Source organism: Eurosta solidaginis, chromosome 3 (genome assembly GCF_040869045.1).
Source record: "Eurosta solidaginis isolate ZX-2024a chromosome 3, ASM4086904v1, whole genome shotgun sequence".
Taxonomy (NCBI): domain Eukaryota; kingdom Metazoa; phylum Arthropoda; class Insecta; order Diptera; family Tephritidae; genus Eurosta; species Eurosta solidaginis.
The window spans coordinates 125,925,060-125,940,683 of record NC_090321.1 but is presented as its reverse complement, the minus strand read 5'-3'; the positions used below and the strand labels follow the sequence as shown (position 1 = coordinate 125,940,683).

Here is a 15,624-nt window from a genome sequence, read left to right as displayed (position 1 = left end):
AAAAAAACATTTACAAATTATCCATTAGTAATTACATTAGCAAGTTGAATACTAAGACTTACCTCGTGTCTATTATTCTCCAGAATGGCATGACAGCCATGGAATTCACGTGGCGCTAAATAGCGGAGTAGCGAGGATTGCCGTCCGACGCTACTCGACCCTAAAGGGAGAAACACAATCCAGGCAACAATACCGTGACTTTGACTTTTTCCGGTGCCTTTGCGAGTCATAAAGGCGAAATTACATAAACGCGTCAAACCGAAGCAACGGATCAAAGCGTAACGCAAACGGCGCAGCGAGTCTGTCTTCGCCAATACTCACCTGACAACCCGGCCGTAGTACACTGAGCCCCATCTGTAGGCCAATAGCAACATGGATGCGGCCTGCGTTGACAGCTGTTTTTTTTACAAGTGAGATTTTTTCCGGGGCAGGCCCGTCAAATGTTATGCCAAATTCACACTGCATCACGTGCGGAGTTTCGATAAATTCAGAAAATGTTATAACCTAACCCGATTTAGTTTAGCCCTACTTATGTCGAAATGATACACTAATGCGAAAAGAAAGGCCACCCAACCAGCCAAAAGCGATGAGAGTACTAAACGCTCCAACTGCCAGAAATTATTGGATTTTCTGTAAAGCGCTATAAAACGCAGGCACGGCCCAATGCGTTCACCATCGCTTGCCACTTGTATATAAAACCACATGGAGTGAGTCCATGTCCTATCTACTGGGGTTTGTTGACCGAAGCGCTACTGCGCTAAATACTTATCCATTGATATTGCCCAAACTGTTTATTACCAATCCATCGTCTTGAAATATGTGCGAGCAAGGACCGATGCCTACGTCGTAACGGAGAACATCATACGACGCTCCATATAGACGACGATCAGCCGCTGCTAACTCAAGGCAATTCCGATGATGAGAGCTCGGGCAGAGTACTTTCCATCCACGTTATCGAGCAAACCAAACCATGGGTCCAGCAAACAGAAGAAGAGGAAGAAGAGATGAATGTCTATGCAGTAGGGGTAACTCCGACGACACACGAAGGCGGCTTAGAGACGCAGCCATTCCCACCACCACTGCGCCACGAGAGACCTGAGTTCCGATCGACTATGCACGGCGCCTTGGTGCGCCCACAAACGGGGATGGCGCGGACACGCCCTTTCCGTCCATCGCACCGCCCTACTGGAAGCCACGTGTGTCAAAGCATAAGAGTCCCTTCTTTTGAGGCAGTGTAGAATTAGTTTCGAATTAAATTAACCTCTTCGGTGTTTATGTCCTGATTTTAACTTTAACATTCATTCTAATTCATTTTATATAACGGATTCACTTTTTACCATAAAGAAAACTGTCCTATCCTATCTTAACTCGTAACACAAAAAAAAAATTTTAATAAATTTTACGTACTAAAAATGTTCACTTATTTAACAATGTAGTATATATATAATTTCTAACTGTTATGATAATACTCAGCTGATGATTTTTATTCCGTTGCTGATAAGTTTTAGATCTCGACGCTTTACAAACTTCCGCCTATAAACAACTCGGTAAAAACAAATCCGTGCGTTATGCGGATGCGCCCCTCGCTTCGGTTGGGTGGGCTTTGGAGTGTATTAATACGTTGGGTTCGTTGGTTGGTTGGTTGGAGTGGCGAGTCCGAATTGACTCGAATTAGTGTCATGCGCAGTTTTGATACCATAAACTCGTGAGTTAGCCAATGAAAGGGTGTTGTAAGAATACTAATAAACATTTTCCAAGCGCCTCAGGGAAACTCGTCCCCCTTTATATCCATCCCGTGGATTTTATGAATTTGAGAAGCTCTCCCGGCCTAACATCCTTGAGTTCTGGCAGGATTTCGAAAAAGGATTTTCCAAAAAACTTCATTCTGCATCGAAAGTGTGCTGGGGAATCGCACAGCATTGATCACAGCAACTATTCTGGATATTTCCCTTCTGTTCATTTTAAGGACTGCTATAGGTCGTTATATAATTGTCACATGCTCTTAAAAACTCTACAGGTCCGCAACCGATTCCACCTTCTTTGGCCTCACTCAACCACTGCTGGGAGGTGCGACCCTTGATGACTCCCAGGGGTGCAAGGGCCTCCTTCGCTTATGAGACATCAAGAGCCGCTCCACGCCGTGCCAGCTCATCCGCGATCTCGTTATACTGTATGTTTCGATGCCCCGGCACCCATATCAGGGTAACGATCTACCGGCTCGCCAGAATCATGCCGCTCTCCCTACACTGCCCAACCGGGTTTGATGATATCGTCTCTGACCCGAGTACCCCAAGAGTCGCCTGGCTATAGCAGAAAATGGCTACCCTGTTACCGTTACCACGTCCGCAAGCCATTTTAGATCCGTCCGTGAAAACCGGGTGTTGAATCTCTGAGGGATCCAGCCAATCCAATATTTCCTTGTGGGGAAGATAATTGTGTAGTTTGTGTCGAAGACTGTCCTTGGACGTATGTAGTCCGTTTTTGACAAGATGTGGGAGTCATTAATATTGAGTAGGATACGGTCATGCCCGTATGTACGCTCCCTCCAAAGGCCCAACTCCCGAAGCCTTAGGGCACCTTGAGGTGCCGTTTCCTTGATAAAGAGATCTACCGGTGTGACATTGGACATCTCGTATAAAGCCTCCGAGATGCACGACCTTATTGGCCCCATGATCGCTCCGCAGGTAGATCGTTGAACTTTACCTAGCATGTTAATTATGTACTTCATCTCTACCGCCTTCCACCATACGAGTGCCCCATATGTTAGAATTGGTCGAATAACTGCCTTATACATCCATCCATGAGGTCTGGCCTCAGACCCCACTTTTTACCTACCATTCCTTTGCAGGCATACATAGCCCCGTAAGCTCGTTTGACCCTGTGTTCTGTGTTAAGCCTCCAGTTAAGCTTTGGTGTTAAAAAGACTGCTATCAAGAGTGGGAATGTTAAAACTTGGGATTTTCGTCCTAGTGGTGAAGAGCACTAGTTCTCTCTTTGAGGGATTAACGCTTAGGCTTGCGGTGTCCGCCCAACTACTTAGCTTCCTCAGTGATCCCGCTAATCACATTGGCACACATACCAGATACCAGTATTACTAATTAATCCGCGTAGGCCACCACTTTAACCCCATCCCTGTTGAGTTGACGAAGTATGTTGTCTATAGCGTAAAGCCAGAGCAGTGTTGCCAAGACCCCGCCGTGAAGGTTTCCTTTCCACGGATGTGCCGTGACCTCACTAGTCCCCAGTTTAGCGCTTATCACTCTAGACCGCACAGCCGCCCTATTAAGTTTACGACAGGGTCCTCTATACCAAGTACACGAACGACGCCTCTTATTGTTTCCAGCCGGACATTATTGAAAGCTCCCTCTATGTCGAAGAATGCAGCCCGGGTAAATTGTTAATTTTCGAAAGACGATTCTACCTTGTGGACCACTTCATGTAAACCGGTCTCTGTGGAGCGGCCCCTGAGATATGCATGTTAGGCTGTTGATAGCCCCGAGGTATCCAACTTGCCGCGAATGTTTCAAACGTTTTTAGAACAAACGACGAAAGAATGATGGTTCTGAAATCCTTAGGCTTACTCTTACTGACCTTTGGGAGGAAGACGACCCTGGTCCTTCTCCAATTCAGGGGCACATAATTAAGTCGAATGCAGGCTTAAAGATACGTTCGATCCAGGGTATCACCAGAGAGCGAGTTTTTTGTAACATCGCTGGGAAACACCATCCGGGTCTGGGGATTTTTGTGGCGAAAAACTAGCCGATTTTATCTTTTTTCCGTTATAAGTTCATTTATTAACCGGAGGGAGGGTATTACCCCTGTATACACCCTCGGTTCCGTTTAACTGGAACTACAACCTGGAAAGTGCGTTTTACCAGCAGCTCCACTGTTTCTGTGGAGCTCTCTGTCCATGATCCATCTTCTTTCCTCAAGAAGGATGGACAGGATTTTTCCTTCGAGAGAATTTTACCAATTCTCGAAGCGAAGATTCTTTAGTTCACTCGATAGAAGAACAAAATTCTTTCCAGCACTCTGAATAGTTTTTTGTAGCACCTGTGACTATCGTTATACGGTTCCTAGTTTCCATTTGACCGGCTCAGGTTGAATAATTAGCGAGTCTCTTTCCTGAGCGTAAAAAGTTGTAATCCCACCAGGGGGTATACCTTTTTACTAAAAATAGTTGGACAAGCTATCCAGAGGGCACACCTTAAGGTCTTCTCCAGCTTGCTACTGTTAGCATCAGGGTCCTCCACTGATGAAATTTACTGTGCCGAATGCCTACCTAGCTTATTTCCTACCACTTTGACGAACCTTCGTCAATTGGTCCTCTTTGGATTACGATAGGAAATAGGAATTTCTACACTAAAGCAGATATTGAATAGTATCTTCCTGTGGTCAGAAAATGACTGACCATCTGATACCCTCCAGCTGTCTACCCGAATATTGCTGTTACCGCTTACTAGCGTGACATGCAACACCTCCTCCCACCCGTTGAAAGTGTCCGTGGTGGAAATACAAAGTGGGTGTGTTTCCCCGATTGCATACTACTAGGTCAGTATTAATAATATAATCGAAAAGTGACTCACCCCGAGTTTTGATTTCCTTAATTCTCCATAGGGAGTGCCCGGAGTTGGCATCACATCCCAGCACAATGTTTGCAGATCTCCAGTCCTGCATCAAGGCTCGGACCTCCTCCGGTGGAACGTCCTTGTCTTGCGGCATGTAGTAGGAGGTAATTAGTATGCTGACTCCGTCAGCTATCTCTAGCGAAATCGTTGTCATATCCGAAGAGCTGTGAGAAGAAACAAGAAAAACATTGTAGTTAGATTTTACCAAAATGCATGTCCTTGGCTTACCGTCCTCGCTCATTGTAGGGTATCCCATTATTTAGAGCCCTTTCACCTGGGTATTCCACACCCAGGGCTGCTGAACAAGGGCTATATCAACGTCTTCCTCCTGTAGGAAGGCGACAAGGTTACCCAAGGCCAGCCTAGAGGTTAATATGGACATCCTTTTGACCCGTTGGAGCTATTGGGGTCCAGGTTCTTGACGGCGAGCTGCAAGTCCTCCAGGCGTTTGTTAGCATCGTGGACCTCATCCTGTTTTTCCACCTCCTTCTGAGGGGACCGGAGGATTTTCACCTTGGCGCGACGCACGCCAAAACGAAGTGTGAAGTCCGCTTTTTCAAGCGGAGTAATGCTGTCCTCTGATATAAGGAGCACGAGGGAGAGGCTGTTCCGCCGCGATTCCTCTGCTTTGATGACTACCCAGTCCTCCATGGGCACATCGCGTTTGTGACCCCGCAAATAACTCAACAGCGTCCAGCTGTCTATTTACATTCTCGGGATCCACACCCGCCCTCGGGATCTTTTTGGTATTTCGGAGGCCGGGATGAGCTTAATCCTTAAGCCCTCACAGACATCCCCTATGGCCAGTACGCACTCCTCCAAGAAGTCCTTGGACTGCTGGTCTTCGCATTTAAACACCAGGCAACCGCGAACAACCTCTGCCGAGTCGAAGGATGGGAGATTACCCTCAGGGTTGGCCATCACAAACTCAATGACCTTCTGAGACATCCTTTCTTCTAGCTCTCCCCACTTCTCCAAAACGTGATTGCCGCTGTTGGTGGTCGCATCCACTAGCGCAACTTGTAGATTACTCCGAACCATTTCTGAGAATGGTTTGGCCATTCCCAGCGCTCCGGATGATATAGAGGCGTTACCATCGGTAGTTTTGCTCCTATTGGAGGTACTAGGGGCCTCTTCCGTAGGCCGCTTGATATACTTGGGGCCTCTTCCAGAGACCGGTTCCTTTTACCGGGGGTGGTTCTGTTTCCGGCTTCCAAGTACGCCCTGCACTCGTCCACCACCGCTTGGAAAGTAACCCGGTCCTCCGCATCCTTGGGATGGATGGTAACGGTTGCTCTGTTTCGCTCTATCCTATCCAGGACAGAGAGCTAGCTGATACCGCCTTCTCCCATGTAATGCCTTGGACCGTGCCTTACTAGCTTTTTCCCGCTGCTTCGTAGCAGCGGTCGAAAATTGTTGATTGCGTGGCGGAGTACCGTTTCCCACAGTACTTATCCCGCCACGTATTGCGTCTGTCTCTTGACTCGAAGATAGGAACTCCACATCCAAGGAGTCCCCATCTCCGAGTCCAGGTCCGTCAGTTTTGCCTTCCCCTAACCCATTCCTACAGTCCGTCCTTGTTGCAGCCTGTGACGTCGCTGTCGCTTGAGTCTTAGTCATATTGTCGTTGTTTTAGTTGTTTTAAAAAGAGTTCATGTTTTGGTCCCAAGATTATGCGCGGAAAGGGATGTGGGAAAGAGGTCGCCGCTCGACTTCCCCGCCGAAGCGTTATCAGGTGTCACCAGAAGGAGGCTTCCCCCAACCCGGGGGGAGGGTGCTAAGCTCCTACGAGTAGACGCTTTGGGTTGGAGCTGGTGTGCGCAAAACGCAAGACCCCCACCAATGACACCCACGATCCGTTGTGTATTATTATTATTTAGATTGTGACCACGTGTGGGGCGGACACGGAAAACGGCGGGAGTTCGTCGTTCTGCAGAATAATGAACACGAGATAAGTCGTTGTTAAATTTTTCTTTCCAGATGGCTGCATTGGGTGTAGAAACCCTTATGATTGCAACCGCGTGTGGGGCGGATGGGCGCATGGTTGATGCGAAGCGACTTATCCTGCGCAATGTCCCGCAGCACTGGACCGCTGATGTGCAGATTGGCGCCCTCTTTTCTCATGATGGCCACAGATGGTATGATTGGTTTTATGGACGGAATGGGGGGGGGGGGGGGGGGGGGTGTTATGTGAGCGGGTGTCGGAACCTTTAGGTGATGGTTAGTAATAGGGCTCTTTAAAAAGTCGACTTATTCGATTTTTCGGTTAACCTACCAGCCGGTTGTAACCGTTTGCACGGTTTTTAATCAGATATCGATATTCGATTAATCGCCCAGTAGGGTTTAACCGACTGCTCGCTTTGCTGCGACTAGTCGGTTTTTGCCACATATTCGGTTGCCATCAGAGTTGGGAAAATTCAATCCCATTACATTACGCTTTACATTCCTCAGTAATTGAAAAAAGTAATCAATTCCTTTCCTCCACACCAAAGGAATAGATTACATTTTAATTCCTCAAAAAAAAAAAAAAAAAAAAATTCGAAAAGTAATACGGTTTTTTTGAGGCTCGAGTACAAACATTTTTTGTTTGTAATTAAAAAAAAAAAAAATAAAATACTTTGCGCAATTATAATTTCTTTCCCAGTACTTTCGAAAGGAATGGGAAATGTTATCGAAATTTTCTTTAATTATATTACAAGAAATGGAAAAAGTACTTTCGAATTTCCCATTCCATTCCTGTAAGGAATTGCGAAAGTAATTGAAAAGCTACAAGTTAGTATGTGTATAAGAACTTATTCCGGTTGATGTGGGTGACTTTTCGGGTCACACTTTTCGTTATTGCATCAGTTTTTTTTGTGAGTGTTAATTGAACGCATTAGGAAACACCAATAATATCAAATAATTATCCTCTTAAAGTTCCCAGCTAAGTAAGGGCATCTCGTTTCCTTCCTCCGCTATCAAAGGGGGGCTATTGGAAAGCAGCATATTTTTTACTTTTCTTTGATACATTCAGCTGGCATAAAGTAAACACCATTAATGTTGCAAAATACTTTTTTCTCGTATTGTTGATCTTCTGACCCATCCATAGTTGCCTCCTCTGAACCATATTGTAATAAATAATATTGCGTTTGAGTCGGGATATTTGCATTTCCACCTCCTCCCTGTTCGAGGTTTGTCCTTGTACTTGGGACATGCCAATGCTAAAGGACCTTGGCGCTAAGGGAGTAAGCTGCCTGACGCACGTTTTCAAGCCTGGGAAACCGGCTAACAAAGGTGAGTCATAACGACCGGTATCACTCCTTTCGCCAGTAGCGAAGACATTGGAAACCTTCCTGCTCCGTCAGTTTACTGTGAATCTTCACCTAAGCACTCATCAGCATAGTTTCCGCAAAATGCATATCACTAGCAGCGCTTTCAAAAGCTTTTGACACAGTCGCTCTTCTGCAAGATGTAGAAAGTTCACCCTTTCCCCTTTGTATAAAAAGATGGACTGCAAATCAACTGAACCTAACCGACCAAATCCACGGCCACTCTGTTTGCGACGTAGAATATTGGTGTTGCGCTACCGATTGTCAGTCATCCAAAGATATTAAGGGTACCATTCGGTCACACTCTCATCTTCAAGGCGTATGCCATCGTTCCTAGCCACGTACAAAGCAATTGACCAGCAGCTGAACAGCAAGCATTAACTACGGTGAAACAATCTTACCATACCCTTCCTCATATATGGCGAGGAGAAATGAATTGCCGGAAATAGAAAAGTTTTACAAAAAGTTTCTTATGGTCCAAGAAGTTACTATGGCCTCATAAAATACCGCTTGAATCGTAAAAATATTTTTTACACCAAAAAGTTTTCAATTACTTTTGCAAATCCTTTGAGGAATGGGAAATTATTAATTACCTTTGGCATTCCTTGTAATGTAATTGGAAAATTTTCAATCACAATTGCGATTCCTTTCGAAAGTATTGGGGCAGAAATTACATTTGAGCAAAGAAATTACATTTCAACAAAGTTTTTCATTACAAACAAAAAATATTTTGTAATCGAACTTGAAAAAAAAACGAAATTACTTTTGGTATTTTTTTTAGGAATTGAAATATAATCAATTCCTTTGCTGTGGTGGAAAGGATTTGATTACTTTCCTCAAGTACACGTAATGGGGAATTGACGCCAATTGAATACCTAAAGTAATCATTACTACCAAGCTCTGGTTACCATTAACCGAATATTTCATTTGAAATATTTAAAAAAAGAAATTTTTCTAGAAATTTTGCGCTCCTGATACATATAAATGAATGAAAATTTGAGCATAACGCCGTAAATTTCTTCACTCTTTATATTTTGGCCATCATCAACTATTTTTGTTGATAGATTTTTTCCAAATTATCAAAAGGTTTAAAGTAAGAAAACAAAAAAAATTAATTGAACATTTGCAAATAGAAAAATGTATACATTTCTTCTTACGCTTCCTTCAGTGTGACAGAAATAGCTAGATGAATTTTGAAAAGCTTTTCTTTTGTGGTTTCTTCCGAATAGATAAAATATAACAATAGCATATCATTTTGAGCAGATGCTCGAATTAAATACCAGAATAGCTCCGATATATTATATTTATAAATCTCATTCTCTGAAATAGGACTATGGAATAATTGAATAACAGTTATAATTTACCGGTATATAACCTCATAAGGTCTCACAAATAATAAATGGGGTGTCACATGTTTCGGTATTTTTTATAAGTCAGTCCATTACCATCATTTTACACCACTTTACTACTCAGTTTTTAATCTAAAACCGAAAGGACTGTTTCATAAACAACACTTTGAAATGAGAAAGAAGTGTCAAACAGCCGATCAAAATCCGTTAAGTGAAAAATGTAAGATAAATAATTTGAGCTAAAATCCGAACCGTTAAATGTAAGACTAAACAGTTGTATTTGCTGAAAGCGCGATTGTCGTGCAGTTTGCCGATACTAGCGCAATTCAAAATTTGAATTTCATTTGAATTTTAAAAGCATGCTGTGATAATTTTCCGTGCTATTCTACCGAAATCGATTTAGTTGTTGCTGGGAGCTATTGCGTGCGCACCGTCATTTAACATCATTTGCTGATAGCATTCAATTACTTACATTTCTCAAAATTAATTTTGGAGTGTTAAGTGCTGTGCTATTTTCTGTATTATTTAGATAATTGTTTCAGTTAAATAGGTATAGAAAGCTTTGGTGATTGCTATAATAAAATGAAATAGGTCAAAGTTTGCAACTATCCACATTTATGAAAAATTATCTAAGCTTCAAAAAATATACTTTGGATTCTTAGAAAGTTTTTGAATATCAATCATTTGGTCATCGCGTTCAGTTCTATTTTTATACTCTATTGAGCAGAGCTCACAGAGTATATTAACTTTGATTGGATAACGGTTGGTTGTACAGGTATAAAGGAATCGAGATAGATATAGACTTCCATATATCAAAATCATCAGTATCGAAAAAATATTCGATTGAGCAATGTCCGTCCGTCCGCCCGTCTGTCCGTTGACACGATAACTTGAGTAAATTTTGAGGTATCTTGATGAAATTTGGTATGTAGGTTCCTGGGCACACATCTCAGATCGCTATTCAAAATTAACGATTTCGGACAATAACCACGCCCACTTTTTCGATATCGAAAATTTCGAAAAATCGAAAAAGTGCGATAATTCATTACCAAATATGGATTAAGCGATGAAACGTGGTAGTTGAGTTGAACTTATGACGCAGAATAGAAAACCAGTAAAATTTTGGACAGTGGGCGTGGCACCTCCCACTTTTAAAAGAAGGTAATTTAGAAGTTTTGCAAACTGTAATTTGGCAGTCGTTGAAGATATCATGATGAAATTTAGCAGGAACGTTACTCTTATTACTATATTTCTGCTTAATAAAAATTAGCAAAATCGGAGAACGACCACGCCCACTTTTTAAATTTTTTTTTTTTTAAATTCAAATTTTAAAAGAAAAGTTAATATATTTACAGTATATAAGTAAATTATGTCAAGATTCAACTCCAGTAATGATATGGTGCAACAAAATACAAAAATAAAAGAAAATTTCAAAATGGGCGTGGCTCCGCCCTTTTTCATTTAATTTGTCTAGGATAATTTTAATGCCATAAGTCGAACAAAAATTTACCAATCCTTGTGAAATTTGGTAGAGGCTTAGATTCTAGGACGATAACTGATTTTTGTGAAATAGGGCGAAATCGGTTGAAGCCACGCCCAGTTTTTATACACAGTCGACCGTCTGTCCTTCCGCTCGGCCGTTAACACGATAACTTGAGCAACAATCGATATATCTTTACTAAACTCAGTTCACGTACTTATCTGAACTCACTTTGTATTGGTGTAAAAAATGGCCGAAATCCGACTATGACCACGCCCACTTTTTCCTTAGAAAAAGCTTGACGTCGTTTGCAAACATTAGACATTAGCGAACTCGAATTGCTGAGGCAGATCATTGATAAATATTAGGAATAGTAGAGGACCGCAATGGGTACCCTGAGGGATTCCTGACCAGGCGTTGATAAGCAAGGATGACCTATCTATCGGCTCCAATTGACACACATCGCATCCTGTTTTCTAAAAAACTTGAGAAGAATTTTAACAGGTTACCATTGATACCGTACATCGCCAGCTTGTGTAGCAGTATAGAATGATCGAGCTTGTCAAACGCTTTAGAGTAGTCCGTATAAATAACATCAAGTTGCTCTGGGCTCTCAAAAGCACCGACAATTTGATTGGTGACTAAAGCTAAATTAGGGGATGTGGACCTTCCAGGAAAGAATCCATGCTGGCACTCAACTATAGCATTACCGATGTAGTCGAATAGTTTACCATGCAATATATGATCGAATACTTTTGCCAGAGTACTCTGCTTAACAATCGGTCTGTAGTTGCATATATCATTGCCGCTGCCAGATTTATATACGGGATATATGGATCATAATTTCCATGAGTCTAAAAAACTTCCATTGCTCAGACCTTCTCGAAAGAGAAGCGCCAGAGGCTCTGCAATGGTGTTCGAACATATTTTAAAGAATAACGGAGAAAATTCCTCAATATCTGATTTTGTGCTACTTGGCAGCTTAGAGATCGACAGAAGAACATCATCTGCAGTAATATCAAAAGAAGAAATTTGAGATTGGTATCCAGAGTGAAATATCGGAATTGGTGAAGAGGTAAACTTTGAATATACCTTCTGAAATAATTTGGCAAACAAGTTACACGTATCTTGCGTATTGCTGGAGACTTCGTCATCATACTCCATGATCTTGGGGAAGCTATTAGTCTCTCTCTTGGAATTTATAACCGACCAAAAACTAGAGGGATTTGTTTTCAATTTCGATTCAAGTTTAATCATATATTGCTTAAACAAAAACTTATTAAGAGAATCAAATTGCCTTTTAATTGTAATGTAGTTAAGCCGATAAATTTAATAAGAGCTATTTCTATATCTTTTGAAGGCTTTATTTTTTCTATTTTTAATATTACTAAATTTTGCATTATACCAGGGTAGTCTCTTACTAGAATGTTTTAATGGTATGGAACTCGAAATGGCTGATAAAAGTATTTCCTTGAAAATTCCGTAAGCAGACTCTGAGTCATTGGAGGATTTCAAGAAAGTCCAATCAGTGGCTAAGAAAGCCTGATTTATAGCCATGCGGTCGGCCTTAAAATAGTTATACTCCAACGTAGATTTAGCCTGTTTTTTTTTTTTCAAAATTATAAAACTCGAAATTTATAGCCAAGGCACTGTGGTGTATGCTATTTTCTAAAATTGGAAATAGACATTCTCCACATGAAATTTTTAGGTCTGCAGATCCAAATATTAGATCTAGGAATTTACCATTCCTATTAGGAGTAGTATTGTATTGTTTTAACCCTTGTGGGAACAAGGTGCTTACAACTAGCATATCGATATCGGATCTAATATTTTTGGGTAAAGTATTGCAATCACTTGACCAAGAAATATTACTTAAATTAAAATCACCTAAGTATATAACTTCATCAGATGAATTACAGTTATTGATAACACAATTTAAATTATCTATACGCTTCTGATAGATAGCTAAGTCACTACTTGGTGGAATATAGGACAGTAATAAAATAATATTTTTATTACCAGTAAATTTAACGCTTATACAAATTTGGTCCACGTCACCATTATTATAATCAATAAGAATTTGCTTACTGCAAAAGTCAGCCCTGACCGCAATGAGAACACCGCCTCCCCTTTCTAGGCCAGTGATAATCGACAATGTTATCAGTCGTGACTGTTGGCAAAAATGATGCATTATATAGCCACTTAATCTTGGCAACACTTAGCTCAGAATTTCATTTGAGCCAATAATACGCAAATGTTTGTTATTACCATTTTTCCTTGAAGCAGTGTTTCTCTGACGATTGGGTATATCAATGTTATTGTTGTTGTTAGTATTAACACCAGCATCAGTACAAGACTCAGATGTAGAAGGAAGCCCTTTGTTTTTATTGCTCGCTTCCTGCTCAATATTTCCATCACATATGGTGCTTTGTTGACTTTTAGCAATTTTCTTCCTCTTCACAACCTCTACCCATTCATCATTATTATTTTCAGAGCTCAGCTTCAGTGACAGAACGTTTAGCAGTTACTTCAGCATACGAAGCAGTAGATGACGAATTTGATGATAACGCAGCAGCAGCCTCACTAGACTCAGTAGAAGTAGCGACGCCAGCAGCAGCACCTTGTGTTTGTTGAGTAGACTTCGTACTTTTGTTTGTATCTTGCATATTAGGCGAATTAGCAGGCGAGTCAATGAACTTCCGACGAGAGCGAGTTATGATTGTATTGCTTTTGTCATCACTATTTTGCCTTTTTATCGAAGAAGTATGATTATTGTTGCATTTCAGCTAACGATGTACATAATTTATTAAAATCTCACCAACGTATAGATATAGTGCAGTTTTTGCAATCGTCCCATCTGAACATAATGTTCGAGTTCGATTTAAGTAGATTGAGAGCCACATTATTTAGTTTAGCACATTTTATATGGATTTTATGTCCACAGAAATCACATGAGATGAAATCTTCTCTCACAAATTCAGTAAGACAGCTTATTCACTTAGGCATCGCGAAATAAGTAAATAAACGGAGCAATCGAAAACACGTCCGCACACAACGAATGCTCGTTATGGACTCTTTCACCATCAAGTACCTCCAGTCCACAAACAAGTCCCTCCAGTCAAACAATTTTTGCCCGAAATAAAATCCTTTATTTCTGTCAAATCTGTAAGGGGTGCTTTAGGCGTTTAGGGTAATGCGTCGTTGTTGTTTCCTACAGTTGATGTTGATGGTACATCAACACCAGCACCAATCATTAGTTCAAGTACTAATTTGTCAACATTTATACCAATTTTATTGCAAGCTGCTGCTTTCGCATCCTTTGTTATCGGTAATTCATCATCGGCTAAGTGCATTTCGGTGAGCTCCTGACGAAATATGCTAAGTGCTTTTGTGTATATCAATAGGCGAATTAAAACATTTAATAGATACTTCTTTGGATTCTTCAGCATGAAAGCGGGTATCATACATATTAATGACGTAATTATAATAAATTTACAGTGACACGATGAGATTTCTTTAAAGGAATAAATCATATTTCTTGTATGTGGCAGACAAATAAAGCGCCCATGTGTAACGCGTGATGCATTAATAATGTTACACGTTGTACCATCAGTCCTTTCTAATTCAAAATATGGATTATTAGTGTTCTCTCCCATTCTTTTGCAAGTATTTCACTCTTTCCTTCTGACCGTTTTGCACAAGTAATATTCCTGGAATTTAACATTTCTACCTTCTCTTTCCTCATGCGATTGTCGAACATGCTGTCCATGGCACACTTCATAGGACAAATATACCTCTATTCTATACGAGCAACGTGAACTTAAAAATAGGTGTTGAAGCACGGTTAATGGCGAAAATTCAGGCTCATTGGAACCCTTCTCCTCTTAGCGTTTGTTCCTCAGAACCAATTGGATTACATTGCATAATTTTATTTGTAGGAATGTAAAAATAACGCAATGTTTTGAAATTCACGTTCTCGTCTAAACGCGAATTCGGTACAGCAATTTTGTGAGCATTTTCGGCTCGGATATTACTTTGATTATTGTTTTATGCCCAAATATACCACAATGAAGAGCTGGTATACGTATGCTACCGCTAATGTCAGTACCCAAACCGAATGCGGTACAGCAAGCACGAATTGGCGCTGCCTCACCACCAGACCAACCACCAACAGAACGTTTATAAACATAAGGGATTTTTTAGTTTGCCCTATTAACCTATTACGCGGCTCAGTCCATTTATTCACTTCGGGTACATTTGATGTTGAAAAAATAATAGCACCACTTTCTTTCATCAAAAGTATACATTCTGCGTCCTGCAAGCTAAGTTCCATTCGGCGTGAAACTAAAACTAACGTGTGCCATTTTCCTGCTAATTCTGTACTGTCTTTAGTAGTGAATGGTTCACCAAGAAATGGTTTTCGTTGCAGTTCATCTTCGGAGATTTGACCCCTTTCCAACGCCCACCTAGCCTTTGCTTCGTCTAAGGCTTCCAAAAAAAGGACCATCCACAACACCATTTAGCTCACGATTCACGGCAATTATACGATCATAATATGCTTTTACTACTTCATAAGATTGCAATTTTCTTTCACGTATTAAGCTATTGGTATAACGCAACCATATTTCTCCTTATCAAAATCAGACATCTCAAAATCGATTCTATATACCGCTGAATCATCAAAGCCGTTAGCTTCGTGGCAATCTACAGATAATGCGGCCAAAAATCATAGTATGGAACATAAAATTATTTCCCGACTTTATTTTTGAGCGTCAACATTTCTCTGTAAAGTCGTGGGCACTTTTTGGCCAGAAATTTTTTAACTATTTCTTTTTATTTTCTCAAAAAAAAAAAAAAAA

The 15,624-nt window shown here is 41.0% G+C and overlaps 1 protein-coding gene and 1 pseudogene across 1 annotated transcript in view; one reads left to right on the top strand and one right to left on the bottom strand.

Moving 5' to 3' along the window:
* Ptp52F (Protein tyrosine phosphatase 52F) overlaps nt 1–15,624 on the top strand; it is a 2,268,497-nt gene that overhangs the window by 2,179,711 nt on the left and 73,162 nt on the right. The gene's annotated exons all lie outside the window — the stretch shown is intronic.
* Nucleotides 13,849–15,491, bottom strand: LOC137247316 (endoplasmic reticulum lectin 1-like; annotated as a pseudogene).